The 7,466-nt window shown below is 37.9% G+C and overlaps 1 protein-coding gene across 2 annotated transcripts in view; it reads left to right on the plus strand.

Annotated features, from left to right (window-relative positions):
- RALYL (RALY RNA binding protein like) overlaps positions 1–7,466 on the plus strand; it is an 881,748-nt gene that overhangs the window by 846,484 nt on the left and 27,798 nt on the right. The gene's annotated exons all lie outside the window — the stretch shown is intronic.

The following is a 7,466-nucleotide window of genomic DNA, read 5'->3' on the forward strand; positions in this document are numbered from 1 at the left end:
GGGTCATAAGTTGCACCCAACTTAAATAAGTTTGATGGTATTTAGGACAACTGAAGCCAGAGAACTCCCACCAAAATAACTATATAAGCTAGTAAATTAAACATCCCTGGTTCCACGGATGCTGATAAAAGACAGGAGACTCCTGAAAAAAAAGACTCAGCTACTCATCTCAAGAGAGTACAGGTATCAGGATAGCTGCACTGATTTCTTTGACCCAAGACCCACGTCAGAGATGGAAGGCCAGGTAGAGTTTGCATGCACCACAGGAGAGAGACCTTGAGTTTAGGAGATCCAATTTCCTAACAAGCAGTAATCAAACCTGTTCTTTGTCCAGAGGGAAACAAGATTTATTGCAGAACTATGTGATACATTCCTGAGTACAGTCCTCAGTTCTCAGGATTGCCAGCCAAATAAATAATCCTGAGAAGTAGGCTTTGAGAAAGAATAGTCAGTTTTGTGATGTTAGCACACTCAGCAAGACATGTAGGAATGTGAGCGGCCCACAAGGAATGCTTCTCAACAGTGAAACAAAGTGGTTCTCAAAGAGCAGGATGCCCAGATTAGCATCACTCACAGCCTTAAAAGAAATGCAATTTCTTGGGCCTCATTTCAGACCTAGTTGTCTTAGACCATTCAGGCTACTATAACAATAGACCACAGACTGCGTGGCTTATCAACAACAAACATTTATTTCTCACAGTTCTGGAGGCTGGGAAGTCCAAGATCACAGCATCGACAGGTTTGGTGTCTGGTGAGAGCCCACTTCTTAGTTCATAGACTGATGTCTTTTCACTGTGTCCTCACATTGCAGAAGGGGTGATGAAGCTCTGGGAGGAAAAGCTTCCTCTTTTCTAAGGACACTAATCCAATTTTTGAGGATTCTATCTCACGATCAAATAATTTCCCCAAAGCCCTACCTCCTAATATGATCACACTGAGCATTAGAATTTCAACATACAAATTTGGAGAAGACACAACATTCAGCCCGCAAGACTAGAAAAACAGAAATTCAGCAATCTGAGTTTAACAAATCCACTCAGTAATTCTGAGACCCACTAAAGTTTGAGAACCAACAGTGTAATGAAAAGAATTCTTGATAGCAGTCAGGATCCCAGAACTAGTCAAGGCTTCGACCAACTACCTGAACATGTTACTCAGCTTGTCTGTGCCTTAGTATCTTCACCTATAGCAGGAAGAGATAATTTTTTTTTTAACTGAGGTATAGTTGTTTTACAATGTTGTATTAGTTCCTACTGTACAGTGGAGTTCCCTGTGCTATAAAGCAGGTTCTTATTAGTTATCTATTTTATACATATTAGTGTATATATGTCAATCCCCATCTCCCAATTCATCCCACACCCCCTTTCCCCCTTGGTGTCCATATGTTTGTTCTCTACATCTGTGTCTCTATTTCTGCCTTGTAAACCGGTTCATCTGTACCATTTTTCTAGATTCCACATATATGCGTTAATATACGACATTTGTTTTTCTCTTTGTGACTTACTTCACTCTGTATGACAGTCTCTAGGTCCATCCACATCTCTACAAATGACCCGATTCCTTTCTGTTTTATGGCTAACATTCCATTGTATATATGTACCACATCTTCTTTATCCATTCGTCTGTCAGTGGGAACTTAGGTTGCTTCCATGACCTGGTTATTGTAAATAGTGCTGCAATGAACATTGGGGTGCATGTGTCTTTTTGAATTATTCCTTATTGCTCATATTTGTTGAAGTCCTCTATTCCTTGTCATGTAGCTTTATCAATATTGCCTGACCTTGAAATGCACATGGCAAGCATTGGTAAAACCAGGAGAGATCAGCTGGCAAAGCAGCTCCCCAAGGTCTCATTACCATCCTCCACAGTCCATAGCCTGGGGCTAGGCTCCCAGGCTCCCAGAACTTCTTTGTCAGCAGGCTGGGACAGGAACAGTACCTCAGACAAATGTTAACCAATCTGGAATAGACTGGCCAATCAACCCAGAAGATCCATTTATGCATTTATAGGGAGACTAACTGAAAGAGAGGCTAGCCCAATGTTCTCTGGCCTGAGCATTCTCTTCTAGTAAAGCAAGCTGCTCAGAATTGTAATCAGAAGTTCTACTTGGAAAACATGGATTTAGAACAGAGTGTTGATCGAATGTTCTTAGTCTGTCTGATGTGTCCGTGTCTGTAATAGGAATATACCTGTCATTATGGGGCAAGTACATTTCCAGGGTCTGGCCACCTTCTCCTGTGGACAGCCCCTGAATGGCACAGCCAAACTGTCCTCTGAGACTTTCCTGTTTTTCTGTGCTTGCAGTGCCAAACAAGTCTCTCTCAGATCAACACATTTTTTCCCTTTGGCTGATTTAATAATCTTCAGTTATGTTCTAATCAAGTCTCAAAGACCCTAAAATCTTCAGCCTGTCTTAAGTGACATTGCATATTCTCTGCCCTGATCACTTCAGTTTTGATCTTCAAGTTATAGTCTCAGAAGACAATTTGATCATCTTATTTCCAAATTTCTGGCTGGTTACTACACTTTTGTTTTCTCCTCTGTTTTCCGCACCCTGCTTCCCTAAATGGTCATCACCCTAGTAAAACTGCAGTTCTTCTCAGGTGGGACTCGAACCAGCCAAAACTCAGACTGGGACTTGAACCCATGATCCCTGACTTAGGAGGGGACTCAAACCCACTGTCTTTTCATTGAAACTGCTCATCTGGTGTCAGGATTTACTGAAGCTCAGGTTATTTTGTGTCGGTGCAGAAAGAATTCAGTGAGAAGCAAAGTTGCAGGCAAAGAGTGAACTTATTAACATAGGATGCTTGTGAGAAATACAAGTGGGCAGGTGGTAGAGGCTCTGCCTCAAGGACTGAGAGGACTTTATTTTCATAAACAAAAGTGGGGAGGGGGAGAAGATCACTTTCTTCCACATTCTTAGGCAGACGTCTATGCTTACATCATTAGTTCCTCCTTTGACCCTATGTGGTTTAACTGGGACTATCGTGGCACTATTTAAATCATATGTATATTATTAGCAAAAGGACGGTAACATATACTATTAATAAAATATGGTAATTCATCTCAGGTTTTGGTATAATGTCCCCTTTCACCTATATTTCTGTCTTGACTACATGCAGAAGTGCTACTCTTCAAGAACTATTAACTGTCTGACTTCAAGTAACAAGATTAAGACTCCATATCTATTGTCTTGTGTTTTAACTATCAGAGTTTGTGGCTTGAGTGTGTCCAGTGCTTGGATGTACCTGGTCTTCCTTCAAGGTAGTGTAGATTGTTGCTAGGTTATTGGATCCTTTCCTTGAGTGGTCATTAGCTTATAACAGTCTCCCAAACTCCCTTAAAATTCCCTTTCTATCTTGAATCCCCTAGTGGGGTTTCTAAACTGACTATTTAGTTATCCTACTCTACCCCTATCACCAGGATTGGAGACTATCAGCCTCCAAGAATCACATAGTAGAGCAGCTGCCTTCATTTGTACCATTCCAGTGAGTTACTTCCCTCTTGGTTTTCATTCCATTATGGATTTTCTGATGTGATTATTTCGCCTTACAGTATAATGCAATTTTGGCCCCAAGAGCTTATTAATAGAAGGTAAGTTTTAATTTATAATGAACAGTCACTCCTGGGAATCTATTTATGTTATTTAGAAATTTGAATTGAATTGAATTGGATCTCATTTGTAATAAGGGATTTGTAAAAACCAAATATATTCACATTGTCTATAAAAAGTAAATGGCTGAATAATTACTCAATAAACATAATTAGTGGTGACAGCAAATATAGATTATTCTCGTTCATGAGACTTGCTTTTCCATAAAATGTTATATAGCTTGCATTACCCACATATTTTCATTTACTTTTTTTGCTCTGTAGATGCTATTTAGAAATATAGATTACTATATCTATTTATTAGTTATAAATCTCAAATAGAAAAAAGATAACCAGAAGCATTTCTGACATGAAAGAAAGAATATTTCTTTAAAAGTATTATGCTTTTTTTTTGGTAAAACTCTAAATAAGGTGTATTTATTCAATATATTTCTGTACTTATTTTATTTCAAATATATTACTGCATGAGGTTTAAAATTAAATGTGCTTTCCCTGTAGATTAATACTATCCTTTTCATCTTTGTCAAGTAGAAGTAAATTGCTTGGTTCAATATAAACTAAGCCCATTTGAATGGCTCTTCTTTGTTGTTTTGCAGAAATAGGAGAGATTGAGAGTTGAAAAATAATTCATCATCAGGAGAATTTATTTTAAAAACATCCAAGCTCCTATACAGCCAGCAGATAAATTACCCACTAGTCAAGAGAAGGAAAGCACAATTAATTTCACATTATACTAAACCAATCAGCTCCTTAAGCGGCTGTCTTTATTGAGAAAAAGCAGCAAGAATGTCATAGTTGTTCCTTCCTCCCATGCCTTTAGAAGCAAACAGCTAGTCTTTTCTCAGACTACAAATTCTATGGAAAGCAGGGTGAATATATATATATATTTTTTTAAATAAATTTATTTATTTATTTATTTTTGGCTGCATGGGTCTTCGTTGCTGTGCGTGGGCTTTCTCTAGTTGCAACAAGCGGGGGCTACTCTTCTTTGCGGTGCATGTACTTCTCATTGAGGTGGCTTCTCTTGTCGCAGAGCACGGGCTTTAGGCACGGGGGCTTCAGTAGCTGTGGCACGTGGGCTCAGTAGTTGTGGCACACGGGCTTAGTGCTCCGCTGCATGTTGGATCTTCCCAGACCAGGAATTGAACCTGTATCCCCTGCATTGGCAGGTGGATTCTTAACCACTGTGCCACCAGGGAAGTCCCAGGGTGAATATATTTTGTTGTTTTTAGATAAGGAGAATTATATTCATGACTTGTATCCATATTTTACAGTGCAAAGTTAATGAAGCTTTTGTCTTGTACTAGTGACAGGCAAATGCTTTGAAGTTTTATGACAAGGAAGTAAGACTTCAATAAATTATTTCCAAACCTACCTTTCTTCTTTCCAGGATAATTATTTTTATGTAATCATTTACCATCAAGGAATAAAGGAAGGGTTGAGGAGAAATCATGCTGGGGTAATGGAATATGCACAAAATATCTGCAGGCTGCAGAAGGCTTAACAAAATGGATTGTTGCTAAACAACCTTTCATTACGTTTTTTGAGACCAGCAGGATGGTGTAAGAATATACTAAATTAATGTCATCTGCCATCACTTAACCTGAAGAAACACAATGATTAGTAAACTTTACATACACAGCTGCTGCAGCATTTTAAGCATCTTCCATATGTAATAAGAAAGTGATCAATGGAGGCCTTGGAGGAAAGAGTGCAATGCGAGCATATCAAGAGCCTCAGTTCCTTCCTGCACACAGGTGTTATCCATCAAAACCCCCAAACCACAATGCCTTGTGTCTGCATGTCAGTATCATTCTATAGGCTAAGTTTAATTCTCTTTATTAAGGTATTCATTTCACATTGATAAGGGATGATTTTTGGTATGCGCATACAGGAAATGTACAAAATCTCCTTTACGCCATGCAAAAAGTAGCACACTGACTTTGAACCATTAAGTTCAAGACTTTGTGCTTTAAAGATTAATTTACTCTTCCCACGTACATGCACACAGCCTGGAACTACATAAAGAACACAAATAATAACGTTTTCATTTTAAAAAATACATATATGTTTGATCAGTAAGGATATAATATAGATTGCATGAGGAAGAAGAGAGGAAGAAGAAAAAGAAAGAGGGACTGAGGGAGAGAAGCAAAAAGTGAAAGAGAGAAAGAATATCAAAATATCAAAATGTACTTAGGTCTCACCCATGAAATTTTCTTTCCTGGGGATATAAGTTTTTTAATGATTTGACTGGAGAAAAGACTATTAAGGGTATATATTTTGTTATTTTTAGTCGTTTGACTTATGAAAGCTTTTAATCAAAATTGTTAGGCATTTATTAGTAGGATTATATTTATAAGTAGAACAAGTTTTACAAAAGTACTTCTAAGAGTCCTTTGAAAAATGATTGTCCCTGATTAGTTAATTAAATGTTGTAAATGACATTTGTAAATTTTTACATATTATATATCATGTTTTTAAGTACTTCATTTGTCTGGTTTAACAAAATTTTTCTGAGAAGGAGATAATTCTTAAAATCTAGTAAGTTAAATGTATCAATATGATGGCCTAAAGTTTTCTTACACTTTCTAATATCACACATGAACATAAGATGTGGATGTAAGATTTCAGATCACAAAAGTGCAATCTTATTTCTCAATTTTTAGTTGCATATTCTAAGCTGAAATCATAAGACTGTCACATTAATAGACTAAATTATCTGAAATAACATGTGTTTACAGTACCAAATGTTCACAGATTTCTTAACACAAAAATATTAGTACTATGATTTCTGTTCTTGTAAACATTTTATGTTCAACTCTAAATCTTCCTAGAATTAAAAGATATGTACTCACTAAGGAAGATGACATCCAGTTAACTAAAATTATTGAGGTGCACATCTATTCTTGAGTGTGAAACTTGCACACCCATGAAGGAAGAGAAAATACCATCCAGGTTCACTGAGTTCCTTTCAAATGTGATCTTGGTAGGACATGTGACGTGAAGCTGCAGACATCCAGAGCAACTCTCACCACCTCAACTGCCATACCAGTCTTTTTCATAAGCTCTATATCACAGGCCTCAAAACTTTAATAAAGGGTCAAGTTACCTAATTCTCTGGCTACTCATAGGAGTCAGCAACTATTGGAAAGGGTAGCCTGTACCTATGATCTGTCAGCCCTCACTCAGCCACATAAGAATGGGCCTTGGGTCTGGAATACTTTCTTACTGAGAAATAAAGAGCCCACGCAGTCAGTCTTACAGCCTTGTATGGAAATACTTTCCCTGTTTTAAGCTAAATAAGTGTTCCTTTGTCTTGCTTAAATGTGTACGTCAGTGGTCCTCAGACACACCTCCATCTTTTAGTATTTCAAACTCCATGAGAGTGGGTTCCAGGTCCTTCTACAGTAGCAACAGGGGTAGTCATAGACCAATTGTCCTCCATCTGCTGCCAGGGAGACTCGATATCTATAGGGACCAGCACACGCTATTAGAGCTGTAAAGTGTCGTTCCATCCAGCGCTTGACTGTGTTAGGTTTTCCTTGACAACTTTGATACCAAAATACAAGGACAAAAATGTTTGTGGTTCTCCCCTGGGATTGATAACCAGGAGCACTGCAAGGTATTCTGCTCCCCCAATATTGATAACTGATGCACTATGTTCTTCTCAGCAGCAACTCCCATCCAAATTGATTTGCTTGTCTTTGGTTCATAAGACATACACATAGGTTTCCCATCTAACTGCAAAAAAGCTTTGAAGTTGATGGATAATAGGTGTAATTATATTTTTTACCTAAATAGAAAGACCTTGAACTTAATAGGATTCTAGGATAAATAAATGCCTTTTT

The sequence above is a fragment of the Balaenoptera physalus genome (assembly GCF_965194825.1).
Source record: "Balaenoptera physalus genome assembly, chromosome: 17".
Lineage (NCBI taxonomy): Eukaryota > Metazoa > Chordata > Mammalia > Artiodactyla > Balaenopteridae > Balaenoptera > Balaenoptera physalus.